The sequence below is a fragment of the Pseudophryne corroboree genome (genome assembly GCF_028390025.1).
Source record: "Pseudophryne corroboree isolate aPseCor3 chromosome 3 unlocalized genomic scaffold, aPseCor3.hap2 SUPER_3_unloc_59, whole genome shotgun sequence".
Classification (NCBI taxonomy): Eukaryota; Metazoa; Chordata; class Amphibia; order Anura; family Myobatrachidae; genus Pseudophryne; species Pseudophryne corroboree.
In genome coordinates this window covers 282,636-303,356 of record NW_026967551.1, presented here as the reverse complement: position 1 = coordinate 303,356, position 20,721 = coordinate 282,636, and positions in this window count along the sequence as shown.

The following is a 20,721-nucleotide window of genomic DNA, read 5'->3' as shown; positions in this document are numbered from 1 at the left end:
GATGTGTTCAGTAAAGCTTCTGCTGATATCCTTCCTCCTCATAGAGAATGGGACTGCCCGATTGATCTCGTTCCAGGGAAGGTTCCACCTCGAGGCCGAACTTATCCGTTGTCTCTGCCTGAGACGCATTCTATGGAGGAATACAGTAAAGAGAACCTAGCAAAGGGGTTCATTCGACCTTCTTCTTCCCCAGCCGGCGCAGGCTTCTTTTTTGTAAAAAAGAAAGATGGTGGTCTGCGGCCGTGCATCGACTACAGAGGTTTGAACGACATTACCATCAAGAACCGTTATCCTTTACCCCTGATTACTGAGCTCTTTGACAGAGTTAGCGGAGCTACCATCTTTACAAAGCTGGACTTGAGAGGTGCATACAATCTCATCCGGATCCGTGAGGGTGACGAGTGGAAGACCGCCTTTAACACCCGTGATGGACATTATGAGTACCTCGTCATGCCCTTCGGATTGAGCAATGCTCCAGCTGTCTTCCAGCATTTTGTCAATGAGATCTTCAGAGACATTCTATACCGTCATGTCGTGGTCTATCTAGACGATATCCTCATTTTTGCCAACGATTTAGAGGAACATCGTTTTTGGGTTAAAGAGGTTCTGTCCCGTCTCCGTGTCAATCATCTCTATTGCAAATTAGAGAAATGCGTCTTTGAAGTCAAGTCCATTCCGTTTCTAGGGTACATTGTGTCCGGTTCCGGACTAGAGATGGATCCTGAGAAACTACAAGCAATCCAAAATTGGCCGATACCCTTAACCCTCAAAGGGGTCCAGAGGTTCTTGGGGTTCGCCAACTATTACCGAAAGTTTATACGAGACTTTTCCACCATTGTGGCGCCTATTACTGCTTTCACTAAGAAGGGTGCTAACCCGTCCAAGTGGTCTGAAGAAGCCATGCAAGCATTTCATCTTTTAAAACAAAGGTTCATCTCTGCGCCTGTTCTGAAACAGCCTGACATCGACTCTCCTTTCATCTTAGAGGTGGATGCCTCCTCCGTTGGAGTAGGAGCGGTGTTATCTCAGAGGGCTAAAGATGGCCATTTACACCCTTGCAGTTTCTTCTCCCGGAAGTTCTCCCCAGCTGAGCGCAACTATGCCATTGGCGACCAGGAGTTGCTAGCCATCAAGCTCGCTCTAGAAGAGTGGAGGTATCTGTTGGAGGGAGCTTCTCATTCAATCACCATACTTACAGACCACAAGAACCTTTTATATCTGAAAGGCGCACAATGTCTCAACCCTCGTCAGGCCAGATGGGCACTTTTCTTTTCCAGGTTCGACTTTAAACTCCAGTTCTGTCCGGGCTCTCAGAATCGCAAGGCCGATGCCCTTTCCCGCTCATGGGAGCAAGAAAATGAGTCAGAGTCTTCAGACAAGCATCCTATTATAAATCCGTTGGCATTCTCCACGGTAGGGATGGACTCTACGCCCCCATCAGGGAAAAGTTTTGTGAAACCGATGCTAAGGAAGAAGCTCATGCATTGGGCCCATGCTTCCCGTTTTGCCGGACATACAGGTATCCAAAAAACCCTGGAGTTTATCTCTAGGTCCTATTGGTGGCCAACTCTGAAAAAGGACGTCTTGGAGTTTATTGCATCTTGCCCAAAGTGTGCTCAACATAAGGTATCCCGCCAGTCGCCTGCGGGGCAACTGGTTCCACTATCTGTTCCCCGTCGACCTTGGACCCATTTGTCGATGGATTTTATTACAGATTTACCCATGTGCAACAAGTTCAATAACATCTGGGTGGTAGTTGACCGGTTCACCAAGATGGCACACTTCATTCCTCTCACCGGTCTTCCGTCAGCTTCCAAGTTGGCTCAAGTATTCATACAAGAGATCTTCCGACTCCACGGTCTTCCTGAAGAAATTATCTCAGATCGAGGAGTTCAATTTACAGCCAAATTCTGGCAAAGTTTATGTCAAGTCCTTCAAGTCAAGCTAAAGTTTTCCACGGCTTACCATCCTCAGACCAATGGTCAAACCGAGAGGGTGAATCAGGACTTGGAGGCCTTCCTCCGCATCTATGTGTCCTCCTCTCAAGATGACTGGGTTCAATTACTTCCCTGGGCCGAGTTCTGTCATAACAACCAGTATCATTCTTCATCTGCTTCAACACCATTCTTCACTAACTTTGGATTCCACCCTAAAGTCCCTGAGTTCCAACCGCTTCCAGCAACTTCTGTTCCCGCAGTGGATATCCCCTTGCATCAGTTTGCCAATATCTGGAAGAGCGTACGATCAGCTCTGCTCAAGGCATCGTTCAGGTACAAGAAGTTTGCGGATAAGAAGCGTCGAGCAGTTCCTGCTCTCAAGGTGGGTGATCGGGTATGGTTATCCACGAAGAATTTGAGGTTAAGAGTTCCCAGTATGAAGTTTGCACCTCGCTATATCGGTCCTTTCAAGATTGAACAAGTCATCAATCCTGTTGCTTACAGACTTCAGTTGCCTCCCTTCTTAAAAATACCCAGGACATTCCATGTTTCCCTGTTGAAACCGCTGATCTTGAATCGGTTTCATTCCTCACTTCCTCCAACTCCGAAAGTCCAAACTCAACGAGGCGTTGAGTATGAAGTGGCCAAGATCCTGGACTCACGTCACCGTTACGGTCAACTACAGTATCTTATTGACTGGAAGGGTTACGGCCCTGAGGAACGTTCATGGACCAATGCTTCTGATGTCCATGCTCCTGCCTTGGTCCGGAGATTCCATTCCAAGTTTCCTCAAAAGCCAAAGAAGTGTCCTGGGGCCACTCCTAAAGGGGGGGGTGATGTCACGATCCGGGTATCTGGACGCCATTTCTTACCCATCAGATGCCTCCTAAGGCTGGCTCAGCGCTCCAGGACCGGATCCCATCTGTTATCCTAATGTTCACATTCCTGCATCCTCTCCTGTCTCTCTGAGACGCTGTCACAGTAACGCCTTATTACATCTGGCATGGCGTCTCCCGCGGCCTCCGCCGCCGTCCCTGAGCTTCTGCATGCAGAGTGTCAGAGTGGCGATTACGTCAGCCGCGGCCTCCGCTGTGTCCGCGTGGTTGGATGTGCACTTGTCAGCCTGGCGTCTCCTGTCTCCAGTTGTCCGCGCCGCCATTACTGTTTTCATTACCACATGGATTACAAACCAAACTTCTCTCCAAGTGTCTGCATGGGCGCAGCCATCTTGGATTCTGTCAGCTGATCATTTCCTCCAATCTGTTGTCAGTATTGTTAATCTGCATAATTGCCTAGCCAATCCCTTCCTTGCTGCAGGTATAAATACACTGTGCCTGAGCAAGGAAGGCGTCAGTGCTTTGGTTGTCAAACCTAGTTCCTGTTTGTCTCTCTCCTGTGATTGTCTTCCAGGTTCCAGCTCCTGTCTCAAGACTTCCACCATAGAGACCCGCACCAGCATTCCACCTGCGGTGTAGCCTGACTCTCCAATCCATTGTGGATTCATCTGTTTCCAGCTACAACATTACCTGCTTCCAGCTCAGCTTCCAGCAGAGTACAGCTTCTCTTAAAGGGCCGGTGTCCTTTCTACACTTTACCACTCTCCACCGGTATTATTATTTCTCCACTCTCAAGTTCTACATTTCAGTTCATATTTCATCGCTCCCAAGTTCATTTATTATTTAACTGGTTCCAGCCAGTATCCACTCTGTGCTAACAACAGTCTGGTTCCAGCCAGTATCCACAGCAGCCGTTTTATCTTCAGCAACCCAGCTTTTTCTGGAACACCAGCTGGTACAATCCTGGGTTATCTCCATTGCTACAGTCGGGCCTGGTAAGGACTTTCCATCTAGAAGATTATAAGAACTATCTCACACTACCAGTGCCCTGTGGCTCCTGCCATCCTGTAGTACCCAGGAACTGTATTTATTCTTTGCTGACTTTTACGTTTTCTTTTACTGCTGCTGTGTTGCGGAGTTGTCATAATAAACATCATTGACTTTTATCCAAGTTGTCGTGGTCACGCCTTCGGGCAGTTATTATTCATGTTACTTACATGTCCAGGGGTCTGATACAACCTCCCAGGTTCCGGTACATCTCAGCCCCTACAACTGAGGCTGCCTCCCGTCAGCTCAGGCCCTCAGTTGTGACACATGCTGTGGGGCGAGGCAGATGAGACAGAGCTGGTGGTAGACTTCTTCTGGACTATAAATCTGTGATGTGTCATGGGGTAAGGCAGGTGAGACAGAGCTGGTGGTAGTCTTCTTCTGGACTGTAAATTAGTGACATGCTGTGGGGTGAGGCAGGTGAGACAGAGCTGGTGGTAGTCTTCTTATGGACTGTAAATCAGTGATGCTCTGTGGGGTGAGGCAGAGCTGGTGGTAGAATTCTGGACTGTAAATCAGTAATGCGCTATGGGGTGAGGCAGAGCTGGTGGTAGACTTCTGGACTGTAAATCAGTGACGCGCTGTGGGGTGAGGCAGGTGAGACAGATCTGGTGGTAGACTTCTTCAGTACTGTAAATCAGTGATGTGCTTTTGGGTGAGACAGCTGGTGGAAGACTTCTGTACTATAAATCAGTGACGTAATGTGGGGTATGACAGAGCTGGTTGTAGACCTTTTCTGGACTGTAAATCAGCGACGTGCTGTGAGGTGAGAAAGAGCTGGTGGTAGACTTCTTCTGGACTTGGTGATAAAGATGAGCTAGGAAGGTGGAGGCCAGGAGGCCAGTCCAGCAGCCGGGGGTGATAAAAATGATCTGGGAAGGTGGAGGCTGGGAGTCCAGTCCAGCTGCCAGGAGTGATAAAGATGGGCTGGGAAGGTGGAGGACGGGGTACCAGTCCAGCAGCCGGGATGATAAAGATGAGCTAGGAAGATGGAGGCCGGGAGTCCAGTCCAGCAGCTGGGGGTGATAAAGATGAGCTAGGAAGGTGAAGGCCGGGAGTCCAGTCCAGCAGCTGGGAGTGATAAAGATGGGCTGGGAAGGTGGAGGACGGGAGTCCAGACAAGCAGCCGGGGGTGATAAAGATGAGCTGAGAAGGTGGAGGCCGGTAGTCTAGTCCAGCAACCAGGGGTGATAAGGATGGGCTGGGAAGGTGGTGGCCAGGAGTTTAGTCCAGCAGCCGGGGGTGATAAAGATGGGCTGGGATTGTGGAGGCCAGGAGTCCAGTGCAGCAGCCAGGGTGATAAAGATGAGCTAGGAAGGTGAAGGCCGGGAGTCCAGTACACCAGCCACGGTGATAAAGATGGGCTGGGAAGGTGGAGGCCGGAAGTTTAGTCCAGCAGCCGGGGGTAATAAATATGGGCTAGGAAGGTGGAGGCCGAGAGTCCAATCCATCAGCCATGGTGATAAAGATGGGCTAGGAAGGTGGAGGCCTGGAGTCCAGTCTAGCAGTCGGGGTGATAAAGATGAGCTAGGAAGGTGGAGGCCGGGAGTCCAGTACACCAGCCACGGTGATAAAGATGGGCTGGGAAGGTGGAGGCCGGAAGTCCAGTCCAGCAGCCGAGGTGATAAAGACGGGCTAGGAAGGTGGAGGCCGGGAGCCCAGTCCAGCAGCCTGGGAGATAAAGATGGGCTGGGAAGGTGGAGGCCGGGAGTCCAGTACACCAGCCACGGTGATAAAGATGGGCTGGGAAGGTGGAGGCCGGGAGTCCAGTCCAGCAGCCGAGGTGATAAAGATGGGCTAGGAAGATGGAGGCCGGGAGTCCAGTCCAGCAGCTTGGGAGATAAAGATGGGCTGGGAAGGTGTAGGTCGGGAGTCCAGTCCAGCAGCCGGGGTGATAAAGATGGGCTGGGAAGGTGGAGGCCGGGAGTTTAGTCCAGCAGCCGGGGGTGATAAAGATGGGCTAGGAAGATGGAGGCCAGGAGTTCAGTCCAGCAGCCGGGGTGATAAAGATAGGCTGGGATGGTGGAGGCCGTGAGTCAAGTGCAGCAGCCGGGGTGATAAAGATGAGCTGGGAAGGTGGAGGCCGGGGGTCCAGTCCAGCAGCTTATGGTGATAAAGATGAGCTGGGAAGGTGGAGGCCGGTAGTCTAGTCCAGCAGCCAAGGGTGATAAATATGGGCTGGGAAGGTGGTGTTACGTTCCTGGTGCTCAGAACAAGAGAGATGTTGCGTAGTGAGTCCAGAGCACCAGAACGTGACGCTGAAATATGGTGTGGTATGGAAATAGCCCCTAGCAGCCTACCTCCATTGTTTCACCCGTGTGGTCAGTTCACGCCTGCGTGACTATGGTTTCTTGGGCCCACGGCAGCCGCGTTTGAAGGGTGGATTAGGTCTCACCAACTCCGATGCCCCCAGGTCTTAGAGTGAGACAAGGCGTGAACCGAGACAGGATAATAACAAGGGGACCTCTAACTAAAGCAAACAGAAGGCTAGGGGCTACTAACAACCCTAAAACTAAATACATGTGCGGCACGCCACCAAAGGAAAAGAACAACAAAGGAAATGCTGTCCACTCACCGACACTATACTGTTGTGTACCGGCGGTAACAGCACAAGCAGAACCCTCTGCAAAACACCAGTAACAGATATAACCAAGGAATACAGCGGCCTAGGACGATGGATGCTGCAAAGCCGCTACTCACAGAACTGGTACAAATACTGGCAAACGGACAGGAACCCCCAATGTAGCCGACACAGGCTCTCAGAACCGGAGGACAGGCAGAATCCCAAACGACAGACCGGTGGACACCAAGAAGCCAGATACTCGACCAGGCACAGACAAAGCCACAGGACTTCTGGACAGGAACGCTTCACGGCAGGACACGGGATCAGACACTGGAACCGACACTGGAACAGACACTGGATCAGACACTGGTTCAGACACTGGATCAGACACTGGATCAGACACTGGTTCAGACACTGGATCAGACACTGGTTCAGACACTGGATCAGACACTGGATCAGACACTGGTTCAGACACTGGATCAGACACTGGTTCAGACACGGGATCAGACACTGGATCAGACACTGGATCAGACACGGGATCAGACACTGGTTCAGACACTGGATCAGACACTGGATCAGACACTGGATAAGACACTGGATCAGCCACTCAGGAACTGGCAGGAACTAGCTCAGAACTCAAGAACTATCACCGGCGTCTGTGAATTGCACTCAGCCAGCATATAACAGAGAGGCTTAATTAATTATGTCGTGCAGCTTCCCTGTTGCACGACTCCAAACTGACAAGACGCAATTAGCAGACAGGTGAGGCCAACCACATGGAAACAGGCTGCAATTACACAGACTCACCACCGGCAGCAAACAAGAATCTTCTAAACCAGAGCAAAGGGAAATCCTGGCCTGCAAGAGAACTATAAACATAAAATAGGAATGAACCACTACCTGTGGTTCATAACAGTACCCTCTCCTTAAGGGTGGGCTCCGAACACCCCATGACACCCACGGGGAACAGAAACAGAAGTATAACATAAAATACATAACCAAAATGCAAAACAGGTACAGGAATGAGCCACTGCCGTGGCTCATAACAGTACCCCCCCCCCCTTGAGGAGGGGTCAACGGACCCCAAAATGCAGACTTTCCAAAACAAGGGATGCAAAAATAAAACCTGACACACTGGTCTAACAGGCAAGAAAACAGAAACAAGCTGTGGCTACAGCTTGTAACAGTGCCCCCCCCCCCCCCCCCCCCCTTCCTTGACGGTGACAACTGGACACAAGACAAGGGGGGAAAAAAATCTTTTTTTTTTTTCTTTTTTATAACAAGGCAAGAGTCAATAATTATTTATTTTTCTTATTATTATTATTTTTACAAAGTTCTTGAGGTCTGACCAAGGTAATTCCCCAAACGTTGTCTGAACTGATGGTACCTCCCAGCAAGGCTGGGTTCAAATCAGAGATTGGTTTCTTAACCTTGGGAGCTGAACTTTCAGGCAAAGTACTACTATTAGAAGAAGACAGAAAAGCACATCCTGCAGTCAAAACAACGGGCTGAGACTCTTGTGCCGAATTTACAGTATACGGTGGACTCTCAGCAGATAAGACGGGCGACCTAGAGGAACCTGAACCAATTTCTTTGGAACCATATCTCTTAATAACTGCATCACTGAATGCTGGGGGATCCTGAAGAATGGGATCTTCAGTTTTCATTAAATTGGATGCCCACTCAAAAGGCTCTCCTCTAAAGGAATATATCAGATAGAGCACAAGGTTCTCTGAAGTGATGCCCAGAAATGGTCTAGACGACATAATGATGTAATAGTGTTTGTAAAGCGCCAGAAATTGGACTGTCCCCATCAAAGATTATAGATGTTGTGATATCAACAGAGTCAGGATCTGCTTCCTTCCCATCTGACTGACTAGAGTGCTTTGCTAGGACCTGGTCACTACTGACCTTACTCGAGGCTGAGACTTTCTGAACCCCACCTGGGGCAGTGACTTTCTGAACCCCACCCGGGGCAGTGTCCCTCAGAACCCCCTCTGGGGCAGTGGCCTTCAGGAACCCCGCTGGGGCAGTGGCCTTCGGGAACCCCGCTGGGGGCAGCACCTCGGATTCTTTTACTGGGACCGGGCAGTCACCCTCCCTCTCTGGGACCGGGCCGTCAGCCTCCCTCTCTGGGACCGGGCCGTCAGCCTCCCTCTCTGGGACCGGGCCGTCAGCCTCCCTCTCTGGGACCGGGCCGTCAGCCTCCCTCTCTGGGACCGGGCCGTCAGCCTCCCTCTCTGGGACCGGGCCGTCAGCCTCCCTCTCTGAGTCGATAATTATCGAAACTTTTCCCGGGACTATGACTTCCGGGACTTTTGCTGAAGCTATAACCTTCAGAACCTCCACTAACGCTATGCCTCTTGAGTCCTTTCCTGGGGAAGCGACTTCTAGACCCTTCTCTGGGGCTGTGTCTCTCGAGACCCCACTTGGGGATATTACTTCAAAGATCCCTTCTGGGGTTTTGCTTCTCGAGTTCCCTTCTAGAACTATGGTTTTAGACACCTTCTCTGGAGTTGCGCTTTTCAAGTCCCTACCTGGGGTAACAGCTTCTGAGACCCCTTCTGGTATTGATACCTGAGCTATAATATTCGATGTCCCTCTATGACCCAGAGCATCGGGTACCGCTCCAGGACTCTGGGCATCGGGTACCGCTCCAGGACTCTGGGCATCGGGCACCACTCCAGGACCCTGGGCATCGGGCACCGCTCCAGGATCCTGGGCATCGGGCACCGCTCAAGGACCCTGGGCATCGGGCACCGCTCCAGGAACCAGGGCATCGGGCACCGCTCCAGGACCCTGAGCATCGGGCACCGCTCCAGGACCCTGGGCATCGGGCACCGCTCCAGGACCTCGGGCATCGGGCACCGCTCCAGGGGTTTGCAACTCTGCTTCAACAGGAAAATCAAGAGAGGAGAGAAACATTCTCCTTTGGTTCCTGAATCTATAATGGGGCTCCCTAGCCCAAGGACCCCAATTATAGAACAGAGTGTTTTTTAGTGTGGGTTGTGTGACAAGTACCTCTGCCACAGTGGAGACAGGAGTAGGTCTAAAATCCTGACTCAACTTGGCCAGAGGGTAGGACTTGTCGCCACACTTTGGCTTGCGCAACTCACAGGTCTGCAGATAGTGGCCTAAACCCCCACAATATAGGCATAAATCTAAGTTTCTGCGACGCAGATGCTCCTCTTCTGAGAGCTTGGGCCACGAAAAACTTTTAAACCTTTTCTCTTCAATTAAACCTGAGGATTCTCTTGTCACCATATTGTGAGCAAGAGTCTCTTTAGAGGTAGATGAACTCTCTACCACTTCTGGCAAAATAAGCAAAATTTTGGTCAGAAGGTTTTGCAGTTGCTTTAAGGATTGCTGCAAAACTTCCAGCTGCTCAGGTTTCAAAGCACTGAAAGCAGAGTTCAGGGCTGAGAGAGACGCCTGCAGGGCTTGCAGAGTTGGCATAGGAGGATTTTAAACTAGACAAGACAAGACTAGACACGATTCTAGACACGATTCTAAGACAAGATTCTAGACAAGATTCTTAGACAAGATTCTAGACATTGGACTGGGTTCTGCACACTGAAATCTAGACAGGACTGGATTCTAAACACCGGACTGGATTCTGCACACTGAGTTCTAGACAGGAATGGATTCTAGACAAGACACTGGACCAAAAAAGAAAAAACTACTATTTAACTTTGTTTTTATTTTGTTGTAGGGCCGGTGATAATGTTACGTTCCTGGTGCTCAGAACAAGAGAGATGTTGCGTAGTGAGTCCAGAGCACCAGGACGTGACGCTGAAATAAGGTGTGGTATGGAAATAGCCCCTAGCAGTCTACCTCCATTGTTTCACCCGTGTGGTCAGTTCACGCCTGCGTGACTATGGTTTCTTGGGCCCACGGCAGCCGCATTTGAAGGGCGGATTAGGTCTGCCCAACTCCGATGCCCCCAGGTCTTAGAGTGAGACAAGGCATGAACCGAGACAGGATAATAACAAGGGGACCTCTAACTAAAGCAAACAGAAGGCTAGGGGCTACTAACAACCCTAAAACTAAATACATGTGCGGCACGCCGCCAAAGGAAAAGAACAACAAAGGAAATGCTGTCCACACGCCGACACTATACTGTTGTGTACCGGCGGTGACAGCATAAGCAGAACCCTCTGCAAAACACCAGTAACAAAATATAACCAAAGAATACAGCGGCCTAGGCCGACGGACGCAGCAAAGCCGCTACACACGGAACCGGTACAAATACTGGCAAACGGACAGGAACCCCCAATGTAGCCGACACAGACTCTCAGAACTGGAGGACAGGCAGAATCCCAAACAACAGACCAGTGGACACCAAGAAGCCAGATACTCGACCAGGCACAGACAAAGCCACAGGACTTCTGGACAGGAACGCTTCACGGCAGGACACGGGATCAGACACTGGACCCGACACTGGAACCGACACTCAGGAACTGGCAGGAACTAGCTCAGAACTCAAGAACTATCACCGGCGTCTGTGTATTGCACTGAGCCAAAATATAACAGAGAGTCCTAATTAATTATGTCATGCAGCTGCCCTGTTGCACGGCTCCAAACTGACATGATGCAATTAGCAGACAGGTGAGGACAAACACATGGAAACAGGCTGCAATTACACAGACTCACCACCGGCAGCAACCAAGAATCTTCTAAACCAGAGCAAAGGGAAATCCTGGCCTGCAAGAGAACTATAAACATAAAATAGGAATGAACCACTACCTGTGGTTCATAACAGTACCCTCTCCTTAAGGGTGGGCCCCGAACACCCCATGACACTCACGGGGAACAGAAACAGAAGTATAACATAAAATACATAACCAAAATGCAAAACAGGAATGAGCCACAGCCGTGGCTCATAACAGGTGGAGGCCGGGAGTTTAGTCCAGCAGCCGGGGGTGATAAATATGGGCTAGGTAGGTGGAGGCCTAGAGTCCTGTCTAGCAGTCGGGGTGATAAAGATGAGCTAGGAAGGTGGAGACCAGGAGTCCAATCCAACAACCAGGGTGATAAAGATGGGCTAGGAAGGTGGAGGCCGGGAGTCCAGTACACCAGCCACGGTGATAAAGATGGGCTGGGAAGGTGGAGGCCGAGAGTCCAATCCATCAGCCATGGTGATAAAGATGGGCTAGGAAGGTGGAGGCCTGGAGTCCAGTCTAGCAGTCGGGGTGATAAAGATGAGCTAGGAAGGTGGAGACCAGGAGTCCAATCCAACAACCAGGGTGATAAAGATGGGCTAGGAAGGTGGAGGCCGGGAGTCCAGTACACCAGCCACGGTGATAAAGATGGGCTGGGAAGGTGGAGGCCGGGAGTCCAGTCCAGCAGCCGAGGTGATAAAGACGGGCTAGGAAGGTGGAGGCCGGGAGTCCAGTCCAGCAGCCTGGGAGATAAAGATGGGCTGGGAAGGTGTAGGTCGGGAGTCCAGTCCAGCAGCCGGGGTGATAAAAGACAGGCTGGGAAGTTGGATTGCGGGAGTCCATTCCAGCAGCTGGAGTGATAAAGATGAGCTAGGAAGGTGGAGGCCGGTAGTCTAGTCCAGCAGCCAGGGGTGATAAAGATGGGCTAGGAAGGTGGTGGCTGGGAGTCCAGTCCAGCAGCCGGGGGTGATAAAGATGGGCTAGGAAGGTGGAGGCTGGGAGTCCAGTCCAGCAGCCGGCGGTGATAAAGATGGGCTAGGAAGGTGGAGGCTAGGAGTTCAGTCCAGCAGCCAGGGTGATAAAGATGGGCTGGGATGGTGGAGGCCGTAAGTCCAGTGCAGCAGCCGGGATGATAAAGATGGGCTGGGAAGGTGGAGGCCGGAAGTCCAGTCCAGCAGCCAGTTGTGATAAAGATGGGCTGGGAAGGTGGAGGCTGGAAGTCCAGTCCAGCAGCCAGTTGTGATAAAGATGAGCTGGGAAAGTGGAGGCTGGGTATCCAGTCCAGCAGCCAGGGGTGATAAAGATGGGCTGGGAAGGTGGATGCCGGGAGTCCAGTCCAGCAGCTGGGGGTGATAAAGATGGGCTGGGAAGGTGGTGGCCGGGAGTTTAGTCCAGCAGCCAGGGGTGATAAAGATGGGCTGGGAAGGTGGAGGCTGGGAGTCCAGTCCAGCAGCTGGGGGTGATAAAGATTGGCTGGGAAGGTGGAGGCCGGGAGTCCAGTCCAGCAGCTGGGGGTGATAAGGATGGGCTGGGAAGGTGGAGGCCGGGAGTCCAGTCCAGCAGCCGGGGTGATAAAGATGGGCTGGGAAGGTGGAGGCCGGGAGTCCAGTCCAGCAGCTGGGGGTGATAAAGATGGGCTGGGAAGGTGGAGGCCGGGAGTCCAGTCCAGCAGCCGGGGGTGATAAAGATGGGCTGGGAAGGTGGAGGCCGGAAGTCCAGTCCAGCAGCCAGTTGTGATAAAGATGGGCTGGGAAGGTGGAGGCCGGAAGTCCAGTCCAGCAGCCAGTTGTGATAAAGATGAGCTGGGAAAGTAGAGGCTGGGTATCCAGTCCAGCAGCCGGGGTGATAAAGATGGGCTGGGAAGGTGGTGGCCGGGAGTTTAGTCCAGCAGCCAGGGGTGATAAAGATGGGCTGGGAAGGTGGTGGCCGGGAGTTTAGTCCAGCAGCCAGGGGTGATAAAGATGGGCTAGGAAGGTGGATGTTGGGAGTCCAGTCCAGCAGCTGGGAGTGATAAAGATGGGCTGGGATGGTGGAGGCCGTGAGTCCAGTGCAGCAGCCGGGGTGATAAAGATGGGCTGGGAAGGTGGAGGCTGGGAGTTCAGCAGCCAGGGTGATAAAGATGGGCTGGGATGGTGGAGGCCGTGAGTCCAGTCCAGCAGCCAGGGTGATAAAGATGGGCTGGGATGGTGGAGGCCGTGAGTCCAGTCCAGCAGCCGGGATGATAAAGATGAGCTAGGAAGGTGGAGGCCAGGAGTCCAGTCCAGCAGCCGGGGGTGATAAAGATGGGCTGGGAAGATGGAGACCAGGAGTCCAGTCCAGCAGCCGGGGGTGATAAAGATGGGCTAGGAAGGTGGAGGCCAGGAGTCCAGTCCAGCAGCCGGGGTGATAAAGATGAGCTGGGAAAGTGGAGGCCAGGAGTCCAGTCCAGCAGCCGGGGTGATAAAGATGGGCTGGGAAGATGGAGGCCAGGAGTCCAGTCCAGCAGCCGGGGTGATAAAGATGGGCTGGGAAGGTGGAGGCCAGGAGTCCAGTCCAGCAGCCAAGGTAATAAAGATGGGCTGGGAAGGTGGAGGCTGGGTATCCAGTCCAGCAGCCGAGGTAATTAAGATGGTCTAGGAAGGTGGAGGCCAGGAGTCCAGTCCAGCAGCCGGGGTGATAAAGATGGGCTGGGAAGATGGAGGCCGGAGCTCATGGGATGTTGTCCACAGCAGCAGCGGTGGTGGACACTACATTATCTGCATTATAGCAATCCATCATTATCCTTTATATATGAAGCAGCAACATATTATACCGCAAGTCCACTGAAAGGATCATAATACATCAGAAATCCTCAAACACGGTCCTCAATGCACCCAGCAGTCCAGGTTTTAGGTATATCCATGGCTTAGCACAGATGGTTAAATCAAATTGACCGATGTACTAATTGGCGCAGGCGGGATTCTGGAGTCGGTATCCTGACTGCTGGGATCCCGACAGCCGGTAAATTAAACATATCCGTACGAAACGCCTTTCTCATCAAATAACTAGTTCAACACAGGTGACGGAAATCTCAGATTAAGAGGGACGTCCGGGAACAGAGCGCTCCGTCCTCCTGGAATGGGTCATGTTGGGAGGTATGGTAAGGTGACATTGGAACTGTCCTCAATCATCTGCCACATTTAGGGGCCTATTTATTAACATTATTTACACTAAAATAGCGTGAGAAAGGGATTTTCTGTTTTCAGACCCTTGTCGCATTATTTTAGTATCACCTGAATGTATTATACGGCATTTGAAGCAGATTTCATGAGAAACTGCTCCAAACCCTTTAATTGTGATTTTTTTTTTAGTAACTCACATCACATTTCCCATACTGTACTTATAAATGTGATGTGGCCGAATTTACTAAAAAAAATAATGTACTGTAAAAAAAATACCGCAGTGTGCCCTGTGATAATAAGGTCAGCTCAGTCTGGTGAGAGCACAGGGCAGCACTGCGATAGGGAGGCATTTGCCCCTGGCAGAGAAAGCTGTGCGGGACCTGGCAGTGTGACCAGCTCTGTGTGACCAGCTCTGTGTGATTAGCTCTGTGCGATCAGCTCTGCGTGACCAGCTCTGTGTGACCAGCTCTGTGTGACCAGCTCTGCGTGATCAGTGACCAGCTCTGTGTGATCAGCTCTGTGTGATCAGCTGTGTGACCAGCTCTGTGTGACCAGCTCTGCGTGATCAGCTCCGTGTGATCAGCTCTGTGTGACCATCTGTGTTTGACCAGCTCTGTGTGACCAGCTCTGTGTGACCAGCTCTGTGTGATCAGCTCAGTGTGATCAGCTCTGTGTGACCAGCTCTGTGTGACCAGCTCTGTGTGATTAGCTCTGTGTGACCAGCTCTGTGTGATTAGCTCTGTGTGACCAGCTCTGTGTGATCAGCTCTGCGTGACCAGCTCTGTGTGACCAGCTCTGCGTGATCAGCTCTGCGTGACCAGCTCTGTGATCAGCTCTGTGTGATCAGCTCCTTGTGATCAGCTCTGTGTGACCAGCTCTGCGTGATCAGCTATGTGTGATTAGCTCTGTGTGACCAGCTCTGTGTGATTAGCTCTGTGTGACCAGCTCTGTGTGATCAGCTCTGCGTGACCAGCTCTGTGTGACCAGCTCTGTGTGATCAGCTCTGCGTGACCAGCTCTGTGTGATTAGCTCTGTGTGATTAGCTCTGTGTGACCAGCTCTGTGTGATTAGCTCTGTGTGATCAGCTCTGTGTGACCAGCTCTGTGTGATCAGCTGTGTGACCAGCTCTGTGTGATCAGCTGTGTGACCAGCTCTGTGTGACCAGCTCTGCGTGATCAGCTCTGTGTGATCAGCTCTGTGTGACCATCTGTGTTTGACCAGCTCTGTGTGACCAGCTCTGTGTGATCAGCTCTGTGTGACCAGCTCTGTGTGATTAGCTCTGTGTGACCAGCTCTGTGTGATTAGCTCTGTGTGACCAGCTCTGTGTGATCAGCTCTGCGTGACCAGCTCTGTATGACCAGCTCTGTGTGATCAGCTCTGCGTGACCAGCTCTGTGTGATCAGCTCAGTGTGATCAGCTCTGTGTGACCAGCTCTGTGTGACCAGCTCTGTGTGATCAGCTATGTGTGATTAGCTCTGTGTGACCAGCTCTGTGTGATTAGCTCTGTGTGACCAGCTCTGTGTGACCAGCTCTGTGTGATCAGCTCTGCGTGACCAGCTCTGTGTGATTAGCTCTGTGTGACCAGCTCTGTGTGATCAGCTCTGCGTGACCAGCTCTGTGATCAGCTCTGTGTGATCAGCTCCTTGTGATCAGCTCTGTGTGACCAGCTCTGCGTGATCAGCTCTGTGTGATTAGCTCTGTGTGACCAGCTCTGTGTGATTAGCTCTGTGTGACCAGCTCTGTGTGATCAGCTCTGCGTGACCAGCTCTGCGTGACCAGCTCTGTGTGATCAGCTCTGCGTGACCAGCTCTGTGTGATTAGCTCTGTGTGATTAGCTCTGTGTGACCAGCTCGGTGTGATTAGCTCTGTGTGATCAGCTCTGTGTGACCAGCTCTGCGTGACCAGCTCTGTGTGACCAGCTCTGTGTGATTAGCTCTGCGTGACCAGCTCTGTGTGATCAGCTCTGCGTGACCAGCTCTGTGTGATCAGCTATGTGTTACCAGCTCTGTGTGATCAGCTCTGCGTGATCAGCTCTGTGTGATCAGCTCTGTGTGACCAGCTCTGTGTGATCAGCTATGTGTGACCAGCTCTGTGTGATCAGCTCTGCGTGATCAGCTCTGTGTCACCAGCTCTGTGTGACCAGCTCTGTGTGATCAGCTCTGCGTGACCAGCTCTGTGTGACCAGCTCTGTGCGATCAGCTCTGTGTGACCAGCTCTGTGTGATCAGCTCTGTGTGATCAGCTCTGTGTGACCAGCTCTGCGTGATCAGCTCTGTGTGATCAGCTCTGTGTGATAAGCTCTGTGTGACCAGCTCTGTGTGACCAGCTCTACGTGATCAGCTATGTGTGATTAGCTTTGTGTGACCAGCTCTGTGTGATTAGCTCTGTGTGACCAGCTCTGTGTGATCAGCTCTGCGTGACCAGCTCCGTGTGACCAGCTCTGTGTGATCAGCTCTGCGTGACCAGCTCTGTGTGATTAGCTCTGCGTGACCAGCTCTGTGTGACCAGCTCTGTGTGATTAGCTCTGTGTGATCAGCTCTGTGTGACCAGCTCTGCGTGACCAGCTCTGTGTGACCAGCTCTGTGTGATTAGCTCTGCGTGACCAGCTCTGTGTGATCAGCTTTGCGTGACCAGCTCTGTGTGATCAGCTATGTGTGACCAGCTCTGTGTGATCAGCTCTGCGTGATCAGCTCTGTGTGACCAGCTCTGTGCGATCAGCTCTGTGTCACCAGCTCTGTGTCACCAGCTCTGTGTGACCAGCTCTGTGTGATCAGCTCTTTGTGACCAGCTCTGTGTGATTAGCTCTGCGTGACCAGCTCTGTGCGATCAGCTCTGTGTGACCAGCTCTGTGTGATCAGCTCTGCGTGACCAGCTCTGTGTGATAAGCTCTGTGTGACCAGGTCTGTGTGATCAGCTCTGTATGACCAGCTCTGTGTGATCAGCTCTGTGTGACCAGCTCTGTGTGATCAGCTGTGTGACCAGCTCTGTGTGATCAGCTCTGCGTGACCAGCTCTGTGTGACAAGCTCTGTGTGACCAGCTCTGTGTGATCAGCTCTGCGTGATCAGCTCTGTGTGACCAGCTCTGTGTGACCAGTTCTGCACGATCAGCTCTGCGTGACCAGCTCTGTGTGATCAGCTCAGTGTGATCAGCTCTGTGTGACCATCTGTGTGTGACCAGCTCTGTGTGACCAGCTCTGTGTGATCAGCTCTGCTTGATCAGCTCTGTGTGACCAGCTCTGTGTGACCAGCTCAGTGTGACCAGCTCTGTGCAATCAGCTCTGCGTGACCAGCTGTGTGATCAGCTCTGTGTGACCAGCTCTGTGTGACCAGCTCTGTGTGATCAGCTCTGTGTGATCAGCTCAGTGTGACCAGCTCTGTGTGACCAGCTCTGTGTGATCAGCTCTGTGTGACCATCTATGTGTGATTAGCTCTGTGTGACCATCTATATGTGATCAGCTCTGTGTGACCATCTATGTGTGATCAGCTCAGTGTGACCAGCTCTGTCCGATCAGCTCTGCGTGACCAGCTCTGTGTGACCAGCTTTGTGTGATCAGCTCTGTGTGACCATCTATGTGTGTTCAGCTCTGTGTGACCATCTGTGTGTGATCAGCTCAGTGTGATCAGCTCTGCGTGATCAGCTCTGTGTGACCATCTGTGTGTGATCAGCTCTGTGTGACCATCTGTGTGTGATCAGCTCAGTGTGATCAGCTCTGTGTGACCAGCTCTGTGTGATCAGCTCTGTGTGATCAGCTCTGTGTGACCATCTATGTGTGATTAGCTCTGTGTGACCATCTGTGTGATCAGCTCAGTGTGATCAGCTCTGTGTGACCAGCTCTGTGTGATCAGCTCTGTGTGATCAGCTCTGTGTGACCATCTATGTGTGTTCAGCTCTGTGTGACCATCTGTGTGTGATCAGCTCTGTGTGACCAGCTCTGTGTGATCAGCTCTGTGTGACCAGCTCTGTGTGATCAGCTCTGTGTGACATCTGTGTGTGATCAGCTCTGTGTGACCAGCTCTGTGTGACCATCTGTGTGTGATTAGCTCTGTGTGACAATCTGTGTGTGATCAGCTCAGTGTGATCAGCTCTGTGTGACCAGCTCTGTGTGATCAGCTCCGTGTGATCAGCTCTATGTGACCAGCTGTGTGTGACCGATGGAGACACAAACTGATCACTGGTTAAAACAAACAGAAAAACACACTTCCCAGTCCAGGGAACCAGTGATCGGTGCTCCAGTGCGGGCTGCCGGTCATCACCACCTCCATGTGCTGTGCTGTGACCCTGGTGTAGTAAAGTGATGCTGAAAAGCGGCAGCTCACTTTACAGCACTGGGGGTTATAGCAGCGCACAGGATGCGGCGCCCGGCAGCCCTATAGGAGCACAGGAACCGGCTTCCTGGACTGGTAAGTATATTTGCCATGATGGAGGATCCACGGCATGCAGGTGGTCGACCTAGTGGTGGCGGCGATGTTGGCGGTTGGCATGCGCAGGACATCAGGGGATTGTCATTACAGTAACAGAGCTTGCTCGCAGGCTCTGTCCCTGCGTGTGATAATTGACACATCTGTGCGATGTAATCAATTATCGCAGTGCGGATTCGGATGATTTTATCACATGACATCCGCATCCTGGGTGAAGATGGTGATAAATAGGCCTCTATGTGCCTAATTGTAATTTGTGACCCTATAACTACACATACTTGCCTACTGTTGATAAAGCCTGTCAGGGAGACGTGACAGCAACACCTATAAGTGTGGGCGTGTCCTGCTACATCTGAGGGGCGTGTCAATGTAAATGAGCCCCAGAGCACACTTACCTACTCTAGCCAATTCCTCTCTGGAAGATGCCTACAGAGGAGATGCTGGTGGGTACAACAAGGGCATGGCTGGGATAGTGGCATCATTAGGTCCCACCCCTCATGGTAATAATGCCACATATGGCACTAATTTGCATAGGGGTGGGGTCTAAATGCTGTGTTTCCATAGAAACGCATCACTATGACCTGCCCCCGATATCCGCGGAATCCCTGTAGTTATCTCTCCATTCTTCAGTAGGAAATGGGCAGATGCTGGACGGATGCCAACTCTTCTGGGGGCAACAAGACTACCCAAAAAACGTGTGTCACCCGCAGGATCAGGAGAGTTGGCAACTATGCCTGAAAGCAGTAAGATCTATTTGATGTTGAAAAGACACTGATCTCAGGGCTGCTTGTGTGTTATAAGTGACCACGAGAAACCTTATTTACAAATGCATGTGGCCATAGGGACCGTTGTGCCTTATACCCACTGCAGGGAAATGATGCTGATGATTCCCCCAACAGTATAACAGCTAATGGGGGCAAGGTGCAGTCAGGGAGGGGTGTAGGCTCCTCAGGGAGATCGCTGCTATTTCCGGGAGACTCCCTAACAATCATGCAGTCACTGTGGAGTCATCTGAGCGTGTACAATCAGCGCCCCACATATGTGCCATCTCCACCCCTCTGTAGTATGCCACGGGTGACAAGCCACTGCCGGGCACCCCCACCCCTCGGCAGTCAGGCCAGAAGACGCTGCCGTGCACCCCCTCCCTCTGGAAGTCAGGCCGGAAGCCGCTGCCGTGCACCCTTTCCCTCGGGAAGTCAGGCCGGAAGCCGCTGCCGTGCACCCCCTCCCTCGGGAAGTCAGGCCGGAAGCCGCTGCCGTGCACCCCCTCCCTCGGGAAGTCAGGCCGGAAGCCGCTGCCGTGCACCCCCTCCCTCGGGAAGTCAGGCCGTAAGCCGCTGCCGTGCACCCCCTCCCTCGGGAAGTCAGGCCGGAAGCCGCTGCCGTGCACCCTTTCCCTCGGGAAGTCAGGCCGGAAGCTGCTGCCGTGCACCCCCTCCCTCGGGAAGTCAGGCCGGAAGCCGCTGCCGTGCACCCCCTCCCTCGGGAAGTCAGGCTGGAAGCCGCTGCCGTGCACCCTTTCCCTCGGGAATTCAGGCCGGAAGCCGCTGCCGTGCACCCCCTCCCTCGGGAAGTCAGGCCGCGGGAAGTCAGGCCGGAAGCCGCTGCCGTGCACCCCCTCCCTCGGGAAGTCAGGCCGGAAGCCGCTGCCGTGCACCCCCTCCCTCGGGAAGTCAGGCCGGAAGCCGCTGCCGTGCACCCCCTCCCTCGGGAAGTCAGGCTGGAAGCCGCTGCCGTGCACCCTTTCCCTCGGGAATTCAGGCCGGAAGCCGCTGCCATGCACCCCCTCCCTCGGGAAGTCAGGCCGCGGGAAGTCAGGCCGGAAGCCGCTGCCGTGCACCCCCTCCCTCGGGAAGTCAGGCCGGAAGCCGCTGCCGTGCACCCCCTCCCTCGGGAAGTCAGGCCAGAAGCCGCTGCCGTGCACCCCCTCCCTCGGGAAGTCAGGCCGGAAGCCGCAGCCGTGCACCCCCTCCCTCGGGCAGTCAGGCCGGAAAGCTGCTGCAAGGCCGGAAACCGACGGTGGTCCCCGCATTGCTGGGCGGCCCACATTGTGTGGCGTGTCATCACCGGGCGATGCGGGCAGCGAATCAGAGGCCACTATGTCACCCGGCTCAGAAGC